This window comes from Cavia porcellus, unplaced genomic scaffold (genome assembly GCF_034190915.1).
Source record: "Cavia porcellus strain 051 isolate PalLab524CR breed Dunkin Hartley unplaced genomic scaffold, mCavPor4.1 scaffold_15, whole genome shotgun sequence".
Classification (NCBI taxonomy): Eukaryota; Metazoa; Chordata; class Mammalia; order Rodentia; family Caviidae; genus Cavia; species Cavia porcellus.
Window position 1 is genome coordinate 55,653,452 of NW_026947498.1, and position 20,033 is coordinate 55,673,484.

General features: G+C 42.8%; 1 non-coding gene across 1 annotated transcript; it reads left to right on the forward strand.

The window, feature by feature from the left end:
• The first annotated feature begins 9,170 nt into the window (after positions 1–9,170).
• LOC111756667 (small nucleolar RNA U13) lies at positions 9,171–9,272 on the forward strand. Its single transcript, XR_002791089.1, has one exon. It is a non-coding gene; the product is annotated as a small nucleolar RNA U13 (small nucleolar RNA).
• Positions 9,273–20,033: the final 10,761 nt, after the last annotated feature.

Sequence of the window (20,033 nt, forward strand, 5' to 3'; positions counted from 1 at the left end):
CCTGAAGACCTCCCGGGAGACAAAGCCCAGCGGAGGCCCTCTGAGACTTTCACCTTGTCACCTGAGGGCGTCGGACTGCTCCTTTTATAGGCAAATTTCTCCCCTACTTCCTGTTACCTGGGGCTGTTTTCCTCCCCTCTGTTTCCTCTCTTAGCGTTTGACAAAGTATGATTCTACCTGTGTTTCAGCCACAGGACCCCGCTCTCTCCACCCAGTGATGCTGGAGTTATTAAGCCATTCGTATTAACACAAATGATTAAAAAAAAAAAAAAAAAAAAAAAAAACTCGGATTCTTCATTTTGTTAAGGGTGAGATTTAGGAGAAAACCAGGCGTGGCAAAACCTTGCTGACAAATTTCAAGGCCTGATGGAGTGGCTGGAGTACTCTCAGAGTAATCCTAGGCTGACACTCATGAGAGTTTCAAGGATTTACTATGAACAGGAAAATATGGAAGCCAGGTGTGGTGGCGCACACCTATAATCCCAGCACCCTGGAGGCTGAGGCAGGAAGATGGCTGGGAGATTCAGGACAGCCTGCCTGGATTACATAGTGAAATCTGTTTCAAATACAGACATACGGAGATACGTATTTTTAAAAGACATATTTTAGAGAGGTGTCTTATTTATTTATTTTTGTCTTTTTGAGACAGGGTCTTGCTATGCAGTTCAGGCTGGCCTTGAGCTCACTTCGTAGCCCAGGCTGGTCTCGAACTTGCAATGATCTTCCTGCCTCAGCCTCCAGAGTACTGGGATTACAGTAGTGTGCCACCACGCCCCGTTTATTTTTTTGAGACCGTTTCACTATGTATTTCAGGCTGTAAATGCGCTGTGTGGTCAATGCTGGCCCGGGATTCACAGCCATTCTCCTGCTTCATCTCCCAACGACTGGAATCACAGGTGTGCACCACCATGCTCAACTCGCCTGGTGTTTTCTAACTGATTTATTCTCAAAAGTATGGAACACGCACTCACTATTTACGGCTGTAAGGAATATATGGCTTATGACTCAGGAGGTTGAGGCAGGAGAATCTGAGTTTGAGGCCAGCATGAACGATTAGGGAGATTGTCTCAACAACAAAACAAAAAATGTCTCAAAATCTACTTCTAAACACAAATATTTAACAATAATATTGAGAGGGGAGAGGCTTGGTCACTAGAATAGGAGCAGCAAAAACCCGGAACACTAAGGTGTGGAATGGCATGAGGAGACCTGTTTGGGAAAGGCTGGAGCTTCATTCAGGAGCAGATGAAGTGGATCCGTACCCAGGTCCCCCTGAGGAGCCAGGACTACTTCAGTGTCATCTGCCCACAATAGTGCAGCATGAAGATCAGTCCTCTTGCGTGGATTTTCTCTGCACCTAGGAAAAGGCTCCATTAGTCTCAAAGTGCATGTTCAAAGCTCAGCCTGCAAGGGCTTTCAGTCTCTCGAGGAACTGACTGGAAAGGAGTCGGAGGCCCAGCCTAGACTGCCTAAACTGCATTTCTGAGGGCCGCTCCAGGAATCTACTCAGCAAGTCTTCCTGTCCTTCTCTGGCTCCCAGGGTCTAGAAGCACTGGATGGGCCAGGATTTGACCAAATGGCTTTGGAGATGGATAAAGGTAGATAGTACTTCTCACATCCTGGGTCTTTCCTTGCAAGATGGCCCAAGGGGACTCAAGAAATCACAGATAATTCAGCTGCCTACGAGGGGGTAGGGCCCACTGCTTATCTGGGGGTTTAGAGAAACTAGCAAGCTAGCCTGGGGGATCCCAGTGCTTTGGGACTGTGTGTCTCCTGGGAAGGTGACTTCATGACCACGTTTGCTTTTCTTTAGAATCTCTGTCACATATAAGTCAGCTTGTTTGTTTCCCAGAGAGCGGCTCTATTTCTCTCTGTCTCTCTCTATGCCTCTCTCTCTTCCTCCCTCTTTCTCTGCCTCTACTGAGGTTTAAACATAGAGTTACACCACTAGTCCTTTTTTTAATTTTAATTAATTCATTAATTTTTATTTATTTACTTATTTATTTTTTTGAGACAAGATCTTGCTATGTAGTTCAGGCTGTCCTTGAATTCACTATGTAACCCAGACTGGCCTCAAACTCCCAACTGCAGGGATTACAGGTGTGTTCCACCACGCCTTAGTCATTTTGTTTTTGCTTTTATTTTGAGACCACGTGTCTTTACAGCCCAGGCTGGCCTTGAATTCCAGTGATCCTCCTGCCTCAGTCTCCTGAGTGCTGGGATTATAGGAGTGCAGCACCACATTTGATTTGAACAGGCTTTTCTGTGATAGATCTCTTGTTCCAAAAGCCAAGTTACCTCAACTAGTAGGTACATCAATTCCCATTGTGCCTTTGGAAATTATAGAAATGATTCCTGTGTCTGTGTGTAAAACCACAGGGCCTCCTTGAACAGACTCGGGACAGGATTCCAATTATTACCAGGTCTTTTCAAACTTTTACTCTAATAACCAGGGTTCATGATCATCTGTGTTTCGGCATCAATACTGATCTTCAGAAGGCCTGGTTTCTCTTTTGTAGTGTTACAGTGACATGGTGAAGTGGTTGTAGGTCTCTCAAGGAAAGCCTGGGACAGTCATGACAGGAAACAGGTGGCAGCCCTTGACCTCCCCCCACCTTGGGGACGCTGTCACCCCCTAGTAGGTCCTGAATCTGCCACCGAAGCTCAGCTCTGGGAGCTGATTGAGGAATCATGACTTCGGGGTGACCTCCCTCAGCCTGTTGGGCTTCATTTGTCCTCAGATTGTTTTGTCTGCAGGTGTTGGGGGGGCACCCTTGTTGGCTGCTGGCTGCTCTGCCCTGGCGAGCCACGCTCTGTAAACTCCCTTCTTGGCCCTGTAGCACAGGCCCTTTGTCTGCCTCCAGTCTCCCTAAACTTCAGCCTGCTGGCTCCTGGTCACTAAGTGGCATCACCAGGTTTTATTATTTCACAGTCCCCATTGCCAGGATGACATTAAAGCACAGCAAGCCCACTGTATCACCATCACCAGCCCTGCCTGCAGAGGACCCAGGACCAGCACCTGCCAGCATCACTGAATGCTTCTTCCCGGGGGAGCATCACTGGCTGGTGGGTACAGCCATCCCCACAAGCCTGCCACTTCAGCCTCTTCACTGTTTTCTCTGTCCTCTGCTGTGACAATGTGAGTATTTCTGTTAGGCTCTGTAAGGACTGTCACTTTCTCCAGGCCTCCAAGAATTGTCCTAGCAGGGCATTTGTCCCATCTCCTGGGACCTTTGATAACTGCTCCATCCTGTGCAGAAGAATGTGCCCCAAGGCAGTGAACTCTTATTTAGCATGTGTTGCAACACCTGGACCAACTGCGCTCACACCTGTCGGGATTGGACTCCTAACCCTGCCAGTGCTGGCAGCCCACCCAGCAGCTCCCTCAGCAAATACTCTTTCCTCATGGGGAGTCCATAGCCCCTCCCCTGGGCTGTGTGGGAACAAGGCTGTGAGTTATTGGCTTGGCAGTGGAGGAGGGGCCAGATAGAGTTTCTGAGTCCAGTGTCTTTCCCCTGCGGAGCAGCAGCCTCCATCACAGCATCTTCTAGTCTGGGAGCAGTGCTGGCTGATCCTGGGAACTGCAGATTTGGTGAATTCACAGTGCTTTGGAACCAGCACTCTGGCATTCTTCTCAGCTCCTGGATGCAGCTGCAGGGCCAGATCTGCCTTGCTGGTCGACTGACTTCAATGCAGCAGACCTCCCTGTGTGCAACTCACAACCATAGCCCCCAGTTTAGGCCAGCTCCACTTTGTTTGTTTTTGTTTTGTTGAGACAGGGTCACATTGTAGTTTAGGCTGACCTGCACTCCCTATGGAGCTCCGGCTGGCCTAGAGCTTGAGGTGATCCTCCTGCCTCAGCCTCCCAAGTGCTGGGCATGTGCTATTATGCCTGGCTCTCTGTTTTCTTTGTATATGTAAAAAACCCGGAATTTTAAAAATTCCTGAATTGTTGCACATGCAAGAGCATTTCTCTCCACTGGGGCAGCCCCCTCCATAGTTTTGGTTTTTTTAAGGTGAAATTTCACCATGTAGTCTAAACTGATCTCCAACCTGCTATGTAGCCCAGGCTGCCCTTCAAACTTGCAATCCTCCTGCCTCAGACTCCCAAATAGCTGGGACTAGAGGTGTGCACCACCGCTCTCAGCCTACCAGGACATTTTTTTTTAAAGACAGAGTCTTGCTATGTAGTACATGCTGACCTCAAACTCATTACATAGCCCAGGTTTTATTATTTCACAGTCTGAACTGAACTCAAATTTGCATTGATCCTCCTGCCTCAGCCTCCTAAATTCTGGAATAAGAAGTGTGTGTCACCACACCTGGTATATCAGGACATTTATTTAAGTCACCTCCAGTGAAGTCTTCAGCAACTGGACCACCACTGTGTGCCAGGATCTCCCTGTGCCACATGAGACGGAGGATGGTGCCACCGCCCTCTCCGGGCCCCCATCCTTTCTCCTCCTCCCACATCTTCCTCCTCCATTTTACTTTTTCTGATACTGGAGATTGAACTGAGGGTGTTTTTGAGACAGGGCTTGCTAAGATACTAACTTGCTCAGGCTGGATTTGAACTCCTGAGTTACATCCTGGGTATACACATCGGGAGTTTAAAGCAGGGACCACTTTGGGGCATGGAGCTACTGAGCGGGAGAGCATTTACTTTGCAGGTGCAAGGCCCTGGATTTAATCCCCAGCACTGCAAAAATGCTTAAAAAACAAACAAGCAAACACACAAACAAACAAGTAATTTAGGACCATTGATCAGTTACTGTCTCTGCCATAGAGCAAGAAAGCACACCTGCGCAGCCATGACCACAATGCTTCCTGTTCTTTACCTTGAAAGAAAGAGAAGCCGGGTACTCAGCTGTGGTGCTTCGCCCTTAGACACATGGGGGGAGACATTTCCCCCGGAATAATTACACTCCTCTGTGGGAGAACAGGGCCCAGTCCCTGGGCTTGGCATTCAATTCTGGACCAGGTGTGGTGGTGCACATCTCTAATCCCAGCTTTCTGGGAGGCAGAGGCAGGAGAAATCCAAGTGCAATGCTATCCTGGGCAGGTTAGTGGTCCAGTAAGACTCTGCTTCAAAATAAACAAAAAGAGATGGGGATGCCCTTGGATTCATTCTCAGTACCACAAAAAGCAAAAGAAGGAGAAGGAGGAAAGGAAGAAGGAAGAAAAGGAGCAGGAGGAAGAGGAGGAGGAAAGTGTCAGCTAAGGAAAAGTATTGGCAATGGTCAATAGAAAGTGAGTTACATTTCCCCAAACTGAGGCCTTTGGGCTCTAGAATAAATTTTGGTGTGTGTTCTTTTTTCCTGTAAAGGAGAGATAGGGCCAGGGATGCAGCTCAGCAGCTCAGTTCAATTCCCAGTACAAAGGAAGGAAGGAAGGAAGGAAGGAAGGAAGGAAGGAAAGAAGGAAGGAAGAAAAGAAGAGAGAAAGAGCGAGAGAGAAAGAAAGAAAGAGCGAGAGAAAGAAAGAAAGAAAGAAAGAAAGAAAGAAAGAGAAATAGAAAGAAAGAAAAAAAGGGAGGGGGGAGCGAGAGGGGTGTGCTGCACCGGCGCCGCCCCTCTAACCTGTGGGCTATGGGGCGTGGAGCGGTTTGTCCCGCGGCCTGACCTGCACCCCTGTCCCCTGCAGGATGATGACCGCTGAGCGAGAGCACCCCAGGAGCTGCCCCCTCCCCCCCCCCCCGCCCCATCGCGGAGTCTCAGGGACTCAAGTGACGGCTCACACACGGAGGGGCCCCTGTGGTCCGCAGCCCTGGGCGGTTCGAATCTGACCCTTTCCTTGCTGGTCTGAGTGACTCATCAGGAGCAGTCGGTGGGGTCAAGCACAGTGGCCCCCAGGACCTCCCTCCTTCTGCCCTGCCTTTGCAGAGGCCCAGCCAACACCAGAGATCTTCCTCCACAGGTCTCCAGGCCTGCAGGCAGCTGCAGAGCCTGCCCGGAGTGGGGGACTGCTTACCTCTCTTTATTTCCTTTTTTGCAGCCCTGGGGATTGAACACCGGGCCTTCATGCTGAGCTGAATCCCCCATTGGTTTTTCATTTTTTGAAATCTTAAAACAGGGTCTTTACTAGGCTGCTAAGTTGCCCAGGATGGGCTTCAACTTGCTATCCTTCCACAGGAAAAGAAGAGTTAAATTTAGTCAGGCGAAATGGAATATGCTTGTAATCCTAGCAGTTGGGAGGCTGAGGCAGGAAGATCAGAAGCTTGAGTCCCACCTGGGCAGCTGTGGATGTGACTTCCGTGGTAGAGGGCCCTGGGGTTTAATCTCAAATAATGGGGAGGAGGGTGGAAAACTTGATAGTGTCAGCTTTGTTCTGGAAAAAGTTAATTTTAAAGAACAGAAGCTTATGGACTGAAAAATCCACAAACTGTGAGCTAAATAAACCTTGCCTTCCCTAAAAAAAAAATAATAAAAAAAAAAGTAAAAAATAAAAAAGACCACAAGCTAAGAAAGTAAGAGTAAAATAGTCACAAATTATTCTTGTATTGATCTCTGGTTGGTGCAGCACATTATATATGTTTTTTTTTTTTAATTGTTACAACCCAGTGGGATAAAATTAGGATGTTATCACTTACTTAACAAATATCCAAGGCCAACAGCAACGAAAAGCACAGAGCCTGGCCGGAGACATAGCTGTAAAGTGCCTGCTTGGCAAATTGACCCTCAGACTCTTAGGCTGTTCTTTTTTCTTTGTTTCTTTCTTTTTCTTTTTTCATTTTCATTTTTCTTTGTCTGTTTCTTTCTTTTGTTTTTGTTTTTTTGAGACAGGACCTCACTATGCAGTTCAGGCTGGCCTTGAGCTCACTTTGTAGCCCAGATTGGCCTCAAATTTTCAACAGTCCTCCTGCCTCAGTCTCTTGCGTGCTGGGATTGCAGGCATGCACCACCATGCCCAGCTGCTTTTTTTTTTTTTTTTTTTTTGTCTTTTTGAGACAGGGTCTCACTGTGCAGTTCAGGCTGGTCTTGAACTTGCAATGATCCTCCAGCTTTAGCCTCTTGAGTGCTAGGATTACAGACGTGAGTCACCATGCTTGGCTTCTACTTTTATTTTTTGAGACAAGGTCTTGTGTGATTCTGGCTGACCTTGAACTCACTGTGTAGTGCAAACTGGCCTCAAACTAACGATGGTCCATCCTCCTCAGCCTCCCAAATGAGGATTACAGATATATGCTACCAGCTCAGCTCATAAAATTTTCCTTCTCTTGAGTCAAGTCTCACTAGGTAGCTAAATTGCTGAACCTAGGTTTTAATTTTAGATCTTTCTGCCTCAGCCTCCAGAAGCATTGGGATTACAGGCATGTGCTACCACTCCCCGCTCATTTTCTTTGTGTAAGTCATTAACACGTCGTGCTTGCCACTGATTTGTTGTTGTTGTTTTGATTTTGTAGCTCCCACTGATAGGCTGACTCACATCTGATTGTAAGTGGGCTCTATTAACCAAGTAAGAGAATGGAGCTAAGACCTGAACACACAAATCCTCAGGTGACCACTGTCTTCATTTCATAGCACAGCACCCTCCCACCACATATGACCAGACTGCTTTCTCTGCAACTTCTTCTGCTTCTCAGAACTCCTCACATACTTGTGTACTGTCCTTCATCTAGATGTGTCCTTCAGAGAGGAACACGTAGAGGCAATTTTTTTGCAAGAAGGGCAAGTAGTTCTGGGCTGGAGACACTCAGATCAGTGGTACAGGGATATATATCTGTATCTATAGATACATAGATATTGCTACTTTAAGACTCAATAAACACTACCCACTACCCCAAAGTACTTGGGACTAAATGAAATTCAAAGGATATCAGAGATAAAAAGATCTGCCCAACATGGTGGCCCATATAAATAATTCTAGCACTCAAGAAGCTGAGGCAGGAGGATCACTGAGAGTTTAGGACCCTGAACTACCGAAGAATCTGGGTCTAAAAAAAAAAAAATTACTCTAAACATTCTCTGCCTTTCTGTATGAGACCTGGTTACAGAGGAAATATCTGATCTATCTTAGCTGAAATGAATCATCAGACCATAACTAGAGGGTCTTGCCCTGAGCTTAAGGAGAAGAAGGAAAGGATGCCACTTAGAAAAGGATCTGAAGAGGCTTCCCACTTGGTATGTTAGTGGGAGTTCATAACCTTTTTTATTTATTTACCTATTTTATCTGAGACATTCTTACCAGGTAGCCCAGGTTGGCCTTGAATTTGTGATCCTTCTGCCTCAGCCTCCCAAGTGCTAGGATTACAGAAGTGCATCTCTGTTTCCAGCAAGTTCAGCCTTTTATACAGTCACACTTCTACCATTCAATTCCAAACAAAAATAAATAAATAAATAAGCAAGCCAGGCATTCTGGTTTATGCTTGTAATTGCAGTACTGAGAGAGGCGGAGGCAGGATTGCAAATTTAACTCCCACTTGGAAAATTTCAGACCCTGTATCAAAAACAAACAAGCCAAAATCTAGGTGTGGTGGTGCATGCCTGCCTGTAATCCCAGCACAGTGCAGGTTGAGGAATCGAGATCCTTTCTGAGAAACAAAAACAAAAATCTTTCTCAGGGTCTTAGGTCTGAAATCTCATAGATCAGTTAATAGGTTTTTTTCTGTTGTTTTCTTTGTTTGAGGCACGTTCTCACTAGGTAGTTCAGGATGGCCTTGAGTTCATAGCAATCTTGCCTCAGCCTCCTCAGTGCTGGGATTGATTATAGGCTCATTTAATACTATGCCTGGCTCATTTAATACTTTATTTTTTGTTAGTTTGTTTGTTTGCATAATTCAGGCTGATCTTGAACTCAAAGCAATTCTCCTGCCTTGGTCTCCCAAATTCTGGGATTATAGATGTGTGTCACCAAACCCATTTTAATTAATATTCAGTTAATTCATTATTTAGTTCATGCTTTTTTTGGTGTTTTTTTTTTTTTTTTTTTTTTTTTTTGGTACTGGAAATTGAACTCAGGACCTTGTGCCTGTCAGGCAGGCGCTGTGCTGCTGAGCTACATGCTTTTTCTTTGGGGGGTCGGGGGTATGGTGCTGAGGACTGAATCCAGGACTTCACACATGCTCAGCAGCTGCTCTGCTACTGATCTACACCCCTGGTCTATAAGATGTTTAATATAAAAGATGCGGGAGGAGCCTACCTTTGTGGTTTGCATAAATAATCCTAGCATTGATCCTCAGGTTCATAATCGTGATGATTGGGTGTTCATGCTCCATGCATGACATGTGCCTCCTTTGAACCTTGTTACGACATTGGCACATTACCCATCTGATGTAAAAAAAAAAATAATCCTAGCATTCTGGAGACAGCACTCAAGGCTGTGAGTTGGAGGCTAACTTGTGCTACACAGCATGATTTTCTCAAAAAACAACAAAATGAACAAGGACAGTGGTAATTCACTGGTAAGTATCAGTTTGAGAATCACATTGGTTGGTTTTGTGTGTGTGTGTGTGTGTGTGGCAGGGTTTGCATACATGGCCCAAATTGGCCTTAAACTCATGGCAACCTTCCTGCCTCAGCCTCCCAAGTCCATTTTACCTCATCCCCAATCAGAGTTGAACATCTGTGAAAGTAAAATCCTGAAGGACAGCACTCACCATCTGCCCTCTGGCTGATCTTTGCTCTGGAGGCAGGCTTTTCAGATACAAACCTGACCTTCAGCAGAGTCCTTCAGCTCCTGGCTTCCCTGTGCTTTTCAAGATAAACGCAAAACAAAGGCCCTACATTGTGTGAGCCTCCATTCCAATCATCAGACCTGATATCCGCCTCCCCCAGGGCTGCACACCCCGCTGGTCGCCCTTCACCTTCTGCTCACCTGAGGCCTTCCAAAATTTTCTGGAATTTTCTTTTAGAGGACTAGGAGAGAAGTACACACCTTGAGGAATGACTTCATCCTCCACTCTATTCCAGTCTGGGTCTCTCATGGCAGGGATGGGAGGACAGGGCTGCAGGCTCACCCTGCTGCTGAGAAAGCCTTGCTGGGTCCATTACTTCAAATTTTGGTGTTTGTCTTCTCCAATTTCCTGTTTGCCAGCAGAGAAGGAAATTTTCTTTCTTTTCTTTCTAAACAATTTACAATTTCAGGAGTTTTCTTGTTCTTTGGGTAATGATTGAAATACTGAGGGGTTGCTGCAGATACCTCTGAACTTTATATCTCAAACTCGGGGAGCCGGGAGTGGTGGTGCAGGCCTGTAATCGTAGCATTTGGGAGGATGAAGCAGGAGGACTGTGACAATTTCCTGAGGCCACGCTGGGCTACGCAGTGAGTTCAAGGGCAGCCTGAATCACTGAGACCATCTTACAGAGAGAAAAACCTCAATAAATAAAGATACGTCAGTATAAAGAGGTGAAACAGTTTTGTTCCCTCATTCCCTACCCTCCTTTCCTTCCCTCTTACAAAAGCTTTGTTTTCATGTTCTCCTTTTCTCTTTAATGTTTATTTTTCCATCTACTTTCTTCCCCTTCCCAGTTAAACATTTTCTTCCTATTTCACAATTCTTATGATATATTTTGGTCCTAATTTACACTTTCAGTTTCCCACATGAGAGAAACAACGTGGTACTTACACAAGTATGTCTCATTTACTTAAGAGCAGAAATGCCTTGAGAGTATCCTTCTTTGTAGCAGAGTGGTACTCTATTGTATAAAAAATCAGAAATAATAAAGGACTATGTAGAAAATTAAATAAACAAAAGATAGACATGAAGATGTAGCCCAGTGACAAGGTCCTAGATTCAATTCTTAGTACCCCAAATGTAAAAAGATAGTTAAGTATGGAATAATACTTTGGAGGAAGTTTTTATTTGGGGGTTTTTTGTTTTGTTTGGTCTTTTTGAGACAGCATCTTGCTGCGCAGTTCAGGCTGGCCTTGAGTTCACTTTGTGATCTTGAAAACGCGCAGTAATCTCCTGCCTCAGCCTCCCAACTGTTGGGATTACAGGCATGTGTCACCATGCCAGGCTTTTTTTTTTGAGACAGGATCACATTATATAATTCAGTTGGCCTTAAACTATGTAAACCAGCCTGACATTAAATTCAGACCTCCTCCCTTAGCCTCCCAAGTACTGGTATTACAGTTGAGTATCACCATGCTAGGTGAGGAAGAAATTTTTGTGTTTTGATTCTTAACTTCCATTCCTGATTTCCTTTTCCTTTATGCTGTGCAAATTTTCTGTCACTGATTTACACCCCTAGGTCCCTTATCCTTTTATAATTCATTCTGTCTTGGTTACTTTTCTCTCATTGCTGGGACAAAATACCCAACACTCAAAATTAAGGAAGGGAACGTTTGTTTAGGTCACAGTTTGTGGAGGTTTCTGTCCATAACCAGCTGGCTCCAAGGTGGGATGGCATGGTACAGGGCAACACTTCAAGGTGGCAGAAGACAGCAACAAGAGTAATAAAAGGGGAACAAGCCTGTTTTACTCCCTTATATTGTAATCCGGCTGCCACCTCCTAGGGCAGGTGTAGCCCTGTCACCCTCTTCCAGGCCTCAGGATGTTTACAGTGTGAGGACCCTGACTCCCTGCGGAATTGCTTACAAGTCTGGACTTCTCAAGTAGAAACAATATATCAGTCATAACACTCTAAGTGTTTTTCTTTGTGCTTCACTGGATATTTATTATTTTGGCATTATTTTTATTTTATTTGTACATTTTAGGTATACATAATGATGACACTGATAAAAGATAACTTGTACCTGTGTGTGATTTATCCTGCTTCTTTTTTCCAAATCCCTCTTCCTTCATTTCACTATTCTTTTTTCCCTTAGTTACAAAAGGTTTTTGTTTTGTTTTGTTTTTTTGGTGCTGGGAATCGAAGTCAGGACTCCACACTTGCAAGGCAGGCGCTAAATCCCCAGCCCCAAGTTACAGAAGTTTTATTTTGATTTTTCTCTTTTTTCTTTTTATTCTTTCCCCCTTCTTGTCTTCACTCCTATTCTCTTCCTATTACCCAGTCTCTACTATATGTTTTGGTCCTTATTTTCTCTCTCCGTTTCTCAGACTAGAGAAACAATGTGGTATTTATTTCACTTGAGAGTAAGTTCTCAAGGTGCATAGACATGTCTCAAACTTACCCTTCTTTATGGAAGAGTATGATATGATTTTTCTTTTCTTTTTATCTTTTTGAGACAGGGTCTCACCATGAAGTCCAGGCAGGCCTTGAGCTCACTCTGTAGCCCAGGCTGGTTTTGAACTTGCAACAATCCTCCTGCCTCAGCCTCCCAAGAACTGTTTTTTTTTACTCTTATTTTTCGTGTTTTTTTTTTAATTCACTAATACATTTTAGATATACATAATGATAACAATTGTCATAGGGAATTTGTACCCATGCATATTTTGCTTCCTGTTTTCCCATTCCCCTTTCTCCCTTTAACTCCTCTTCTGCTCCTTATTTACAAAAGCACGGTTTCCATTTTTTCCTTTGATTCTTTTTTTTTTTGTTTTGTTTTTGTCTATTTCCTTTCCCCCTCCCCTCTCCATTTTCCTCTTTCCATTTGAACATTTTCCCAGTATCTATTACACATTTTGGTCCTTATTTACACTTTTCATTCCTCATGTCTGATTTATATCACTTTAAAATATGGTCTTAAGGTGCATCCATCTACCTAGACATGTCTTATCTTTCTTTATGGTATACTAACACTCCATTATATAAAAAATACATCTTTTTTATCTATTCATTGGTTGATGGGCACTTGGGTTGTTTCTAAGATTTACCTATTAGGAACCATGCTGCTATAAGCATGTTTGTGCATGTATCATGGTGGCATGATGCTTTTAATACTTTTAGGACGATAGAAGGAGGAATATCTGAGTCCAAAGGAATCTCTAGTTTTTTTTTTTTTTTTTGGCCTTTTTCGTTTTTATCGGTACCAGGGATCGAACTCATGACTGCCTGCTTGCAAGGTAGGCACTTATGCCGCTGAACTAAATCCCCAGCCTGAAATCTCTAGTTTTAATTTTTTGAAAAATCTCCATGCTGATTTCCTCAGTGGCTGCACCAATCTACACTTTGACCAGCAGTGGAGAAGTCCTTCCCCATATCCCCTTCAGCATTTGTTGTTGATTGATTTTTTGATGCTAGCCATTCTTTCTGGAGTAAGATGGAATCTCAGTGTTGTTTTAATTGTTTTTGCCAATATCTTATTGAGGATTTTTGCATTTATGTTCATTAGGGGGATTGGCCAATAGTTCTCTTTATTCATTGGATCCTTCTCTGGTCTTGGCATGAGGGTAGTGCTTGCTTCCAGTTATGACTTTTAGAGACTTGCTTCCCTTTCAACTTCATTAAAGAGTTTGAGAAGTAGCAGTAGGTGTTTAAATGTCTTGTGGAATTCATCAGTGAATCCCAGTGCCTGGGATTTTCTATGTTGGTAAGTTTTTCTGTTTTTTTAATTTTTTTATCGGTACCGGGGATCGAACTCACGACCGCCTTGCAAGGCAGGTGCTTATGCCGCTGAGCTAAATCCCCAGCCCCTGTTGGTAAGTTTTTAAATTACATCTTCAATTTCATTGTCTGACATTGGTTTGCTTAGAATTTTCATATCTTTTTGATTCAGCTTGGTAATTCACATGTATCCAGGAATCTGTCCCTTTCTTCTGTTTTCCATCTTATTAGAACACAGTTTCTCAAAATAGCATTGGCGATCTTCTGGCTTTCCGCAGATCTATTGTGATTCCTTCATGGATTTCAGTCTTTCCTTTCCTTTTTGATAAGGCTGATGAAGATTTGTCAGTTTTGTTTAATCTTTCAAAGAACCAACTCCTCGATTCACTGATTCTTTGTGCTGTTTTCTGAGTCTCTATTGCCTTGATTTTTGCTTTCTGATTACAAGTTTTGCACTTGACTCACTCATGTTTTGTTCCCTAGAAGCTTCAGATTCAACAGTAGGTTGTTTATTTGAGCTCCCTGTTTTTCTGATATCAGGCTTCATGGCTATAAATTTACCTCAGAAGACTGCTCTTGACATGTCCCATAAATTCTGGTATGCTGTACTGGTATTATTTAATTATAAAAACTGCCTAATTCTTTAATTTCTTCTTTGGCTCATTAATTGTTGAGGAAAGCATTTATTTAATTTCTATGTGTTTCTGAAGGCCTTGTAGTTTCTTTTGCCGCTGATTTTAGTTTCATTGCACTATAATGTGAAGTATGAATGGGAGAAACCCAATGCCTTGTATTGACTTAAGCGTGTCATATGCATTAGTATGTGGCCTATTTTGGAGGAACGACCTGTGTGCAGCTGAGAAGAACATGCATACTGATATTAGGGAGTGGGGCCCTCTGTAGACATCCAGGAAGTTGATTTGTTTAAAAGTATGGTTCAGTTAAGATATCTCTTTGTTGGTTTTCTGTTTATGTGATCCATCTATTTATGACAGCAGGGTGTTGCGTTCCCCTATTACAATTGCTTTAGTGGTTATTTGATTTTCATGTCCACAAGCATTTCTTTTCTTTTCTTTTTGTCTTTTTGAGACAAGATCTCATTATGCAGTTCAGGCTGGCCTTGAACTCGCAAGGAATCTCCTGCTTCAGCCTCCTGAGTGCTGCGATTACAGGCATGAGACACCATGCCCAGCCAAGCATTTGTTTTCTTGATTTGAGTGCACCGGTATTTAGTGCATACATATTTATAAATGTTATTGCATCCTCTTGGGTTTTTCGTTTTACAAAAATGCAGTGAAGTTCTTTGTCTCTCTTAATTAGTCTGGGCTTGAAATCCCTGTTGTCTGCAAATAAAATAGCTACTACCTTTTTCCAGGTTTCTACCCACATGGAGTATTGTCTTCCATCACTTGACTCTCAGTCTAATTTCCATTTGAATTAAGTGTGTTTCCTGTATGTAGCATATTTTTGGATCTTACTTCTTTTTTATTTTTTGTCTTTTTCCTTTTTTATCGGTACCAGGGATTGAACTAATGACCACACACTTGCAAGGCAGGTGCTTATGCTGCTGAGCTAAATTTCCAGCCCCAAATCTTACTTCTTGACCCATCTTTCCACCACTTTGTTTCTTTTGATTGGTGAATTAAGACCATTAATGTATTGATGTATTGATTTATCCTCATGATATTATTTTCCTGTTGTTGGCTCTCTGTTTTCCCATCTAATGGATGGTATGCTTGGTAAATTCCTTCTGTTGAGGTTAATGGAGTTGCAGTTCTTATTATTTTTGTAGAATATACTTCAGAACAATTTGGAGTGTTGGTTTGGTGTGTATGAATTTTCTCAGGTATCCTTTGTCATGGAAGTATCTTATTTCTTCCTCAAGTTTGAAAGATAATTTTTCCAGGTACACTAATCTGGGTTGAGGTTGTTTTTCTGTTTTTTTTTGGGGGGGAGGGGTTGAAATACTTTAAGTCTCCTTGACTTGAGGGTTTGTGCTGAGAAGTCTTCTGGTATTGTGATGGGCTCTCTTTAATAGCTCATTTGTTTATTTCTCTGACTGCTTTAATCTATTTTTTATCACATATATATATATATATATATATATATATATATATATTTTTTTTTTTTTTTTTTGTCTTTTTCCTTTTTATTGGTACCGGGGATCGAACTCACGACTGCCTGCTTTACAAGGCAGGCGCTTATGCTGCTGAGCTAAATCCCCAGCCCCTATTTTTTATATTTTTGAGACAGCTGTTCAGGCTGGGCTTGAGTTCACTTTGTGGCTCAGGCTGGGATTACAGGCATGTACCACCATGCTCAACCTTCTAAATGCTTTTATTATTCTGTTCTTGTATTGAATTTCTGTAATCTTGGTTATTATATGACTTTGTGTAGATTTTTAATTTTTGATCATGGTTATTTGGAAATCTATATTCCTCATTTATCTGTATGACAAATAGTTTTTTACTTGGGAAGTTTTCTAGCATTACTTCTGTGAACAGAGTTTTTATATTGTTTGTGCTATCTCTTGCTTTTTTCATTGCTTCCAATCAATATTATGCTAATCTATACCATTTGCATAAACTGGATTAAGTTTTTGTGGTCCCTTGCTGTTTATAAGAAATCTTTTTCTTGTGGCTGCTAATCACAGTCCTCTCTTGTATTGATATTCTGTTCCTCCCATTGGCTCTTCTGTTGTGTGTACTTTTAATAGAATTTTTAATTTCCTGGATGTATTTGAATCTGTTTCATCTTTTCCTTCTTTCCTAAATTGGGTATTCATGGTTCCCATCATTTTCCTAATGTCTTCTATTTTTGTATCTCTATCTGCTCTAGAGTTACTGTGTCTTTGATTATGGTCATTGTCTCTGTACTTACCTGAGAAATCATTTCTGATTTGATTTTCTATAGCCTCATTTATCTGCTTCATTGCTTCTGCAGTTATGACTTCAGAGTCCAGACAGGAGCCTTTCAGACTGTCCCACTTCTTTATTCACCCCTGTGTTTACCTTTGGTGAGCTGGAAATCTGAGGTTTCAACTTGCTTAAGTGTCCTATCATTTTCTTTCTTTTTTTTTTTTTTTTCCATTATGTTTTAGTTTGGTGATGCTTGTAAATTGTTTATGACTGGGGATTTAGCTCAGAGGCATAAACACTTGCCTGGCAAGTGCAAGGTCGAGTTTTATCCTGGTACAAAAAAAATTGTTTTTGGCAGGTAGCTTTACTGATAGTGCTGAGAGCACTCAGAAAATGAGTGCTTTACAGAGATGTTTTTCAAGTGTACCTGGGTTTTGAGTCTGTTGCAAGTTGCTATTTCTTTGATTTATTGGGAATAAGTTGCTGCCTACTTGGCCCAGCTCCTGGTTCTTTGGCACTGGCCCATAGTATTTCTTATGACCTTTAGCCAATCTCAGTCTTGGCATTTCAGGAAGTACAACTGGTTAGAACAATTATTTCACTTTGGCTAAAGTGATATAATCAGCAATAGCATTCACATCAAACATGCCCTAGGAAATGACACACTGGTAACTATTTTTTTAAATTGGTAACTATTAATTTGCAAATTTTAACCATATGAAGTAGCCTTATGATTCTACAACAAAACCACCTAGCATGGACAAGACTCAGTTAAACTGCCAGCACTGTCCAAAATATATAATCTAGGCTGGTCCGAGTGCAGTGGTGTTTACAACTAATTGATCACAACCAGTTGCAGATTTCTTTGTTCCTTCTCCACTCCCACTGTTTCACTTGACAAGTAAAAAAAAAAAAAAAAAAAAAAAAAATATATATATATATATATATATATAATCTAAATCTAAAATGTCAAAAAGGTGGAAAGTTTGTGATATTCAGCTGCGTAAAACACAGTCTTTTTTATACTTAGAGTACATCATCACATATTATTTTTAAAAATCCGTGACAATATAAGTTTAAATGGTGTAAGCAGGGATTAAGAAACAGTGATGAATTTCAAAGGGAGACAAAGAATGGCTCTCTGGAGAGCAGACTTTTGAGAGGACTTGAAGGATTTCGGATGTGAAGGCCTGGTTCCATCCGCAGCACAACAAAAAGAAGAAACTGAGGGAGTTTGCCATGTTGATCTATGAGAACCAGCATTTCCATTCCTATTGATGAGGGGCTGGGAGAGGAAGGATGTGTGACAGGTTAAGATTCAGGAAGGGCAGGACAGTTGTGGTCAGGTCAGAAAGATAAGACAGCTACAGCTAGGGTACACTAGATGAGGTCTTGGAAGTCATTGCTAGGACTGTGGCTTACTCTCTGGATAAAAGGATGTCTTGGTTACTTTTCTCTTGTTGCTGAGACAAAATACCTGATGCTCAGAATTAAGGAAGGAAAGGTTTATTTAGCTCACAGTTTGTGGAGGTTTTGGTCCATGTGCTGCTAGATCTAAGGCAGAATGAGAATCAGCAAAAGCAACAACAGCAAAAAGGGAAGAGCGTGGGATCAAGCCTCTTCCCCTTTCTTACACTGTATGTAGGCTCCCAGCTCAACGTGGGGGTAGCACTCATACCCATAATCCCAGCTTTGGACCATGAATTAATCACAAACTCTTAAAAGGCTACTTCCATGACTGAATGAGGCTTTAGGGGGGTCATCTAGACACAAACCATTACAAAGGAGATTCATGCAAAGCTTTATTTATTTGAGACAGAGTCTCAGTCTATGGCAGGCTGGCCTTGAACTTGTAGTTTCTATACCAGTCCCCCAAGTGCTAGGGTTACCGATGTGTGCCACCATGCCTGGCCTTTAACTAAAAATGGTGTGGGGCTGAGGGCGTAGTTTAGAAACACATATTTACCTGGCAGGCATAAGCCCTGGGTTTGATCCCTAGCATTGCATTAAAAATAAAAGGATATATATATATATATATATTATATGCCATATATGGTATTATGTACTTTTGTTTTTGCAGTACTAGAGACTGAATGTAGGATCTTTTCAGTTACATCCCCAGCCCTCTCTCTTAAATTTTCTATTCTGAGATAGGGTCTTACTAAATTTCCATTTTGGGCTCAGACTTGCCATCCTGTCTCAGCACCCCCTGCACTCCTGAAAGCTAGGATTACAGGTGTGTGCCACTGTGCCTGGTTAAATTGTAATTTCTGAGTGCATAGCTCTGTGATCATCACATGTGGTTATACCCCTGAAACGGCCACCCCAAACAAGATTCAATATTTTTTTTTATCTTTCTTTTTATTGGTACCAGGGATCAAATTCACAACCATGTGCTTACAAGACAGGTGCTTTTGCCACTGAGCTAAATCCTCAGCTCCTTCAAGATTCAATATTAATGGAAGTATAAATCAGGTGGTGGCACAGGCCTGGAATCCCAGCACTATGGGGGGGGGGGCTAAGACAGGAAGCTCTGAAGGTGGAGCCCAGGCTGGGGGACTCAGCAAATTAATCTGAACTTGCTTCAGCATTAAAAAGAGCTGGAGACATAGCTGAGTGTAAAGGTCCCAGGTGCAACCCCCTCTACTACACACAACCAACAATAGTAACAATAAAATTGTGATAGGATTTTTTGGTAGGAGATAAACTGGTGGCATAGAATTATTGATTTATTTTGTCTAGAGGGAAATTTAAGACTATCAAATGAGACAACAGAGAGCCCCAGCATGTTAAACACATCTAGTAATTATCCTGAGACAGCATGTATAACAGAGGCTGATTGCTCCTCTAATGACCAGACTGCATTGCATCATCTTGGTAAATACATTATCAGTAATACTGTGGACTTCCATCTGACCACTCTTGGTGGTGTGAAGTGTCATAAATGGTTAAGGTGCACATAGCCAGACTGTAATTCTTGTCCTGAAAAATGTAAATTTACTTCCTGTGACCCCTCTCCTTGTGAGGAGGTTGCCTGTACCCATGCCACCTGCTTCTATCCGTGTCTTCCCAGGCCTTCTGCATGCAATGCATCTGAATCCCACTACTCCTCCAGCACCTACTTCTGCAAACTTCCCAGGCAGCGGCGTGCAGGGGACCTGCAGGGCCACTTCCAGACTTTAGACCTGGCTCATACCTCTACTTGTTGATAAAGATCTCTGCCCACTCATAGGCAGAGTGGAGTGTTAGCTTGAGCTGCCCCCTCCCCCTTTTCTTGGGTTTTGAGACAAGGTCTCACTACGTACTCCAGGCTGGCCTTGAACTCACTATATAGACAACAGTAGCCTTGTACTCATGGCAATCCTCCTGCTTCGGCTTCCTGACTGCCCCTGTTGACTGGCTCTAAAGAGCAGTCTTCTTGCCATTGAATTCATGAGGGGGACAGGGCAGTGGGAGATGGAGGAAGAGCAAACCCAATCACCAGAGCGCACACTGCGGGGGAACATAATTAAGTACAGTTGGACCCAAGCCTAATCATCTCAAGGAACAGACTTCCTCTCTGGCATGCATAGCTCTGGGAGCAGGGAAGCCTCATCCTGGGTTCGTGGGGTGGCCCTGTGGCCTGACATGAGGGACACACATGGCTGGTATTTATGTCCAGCACACAGCATGGCATTAGAGAATGAAATCTGGGCTGATCTCCATTCTGGCTTTTCCTGCCTTTGAAAGCTGGACTGCACTATTTCTATGTTTCAGGCATTAGTTTGTTTCTCAGAAGGGTTTATGA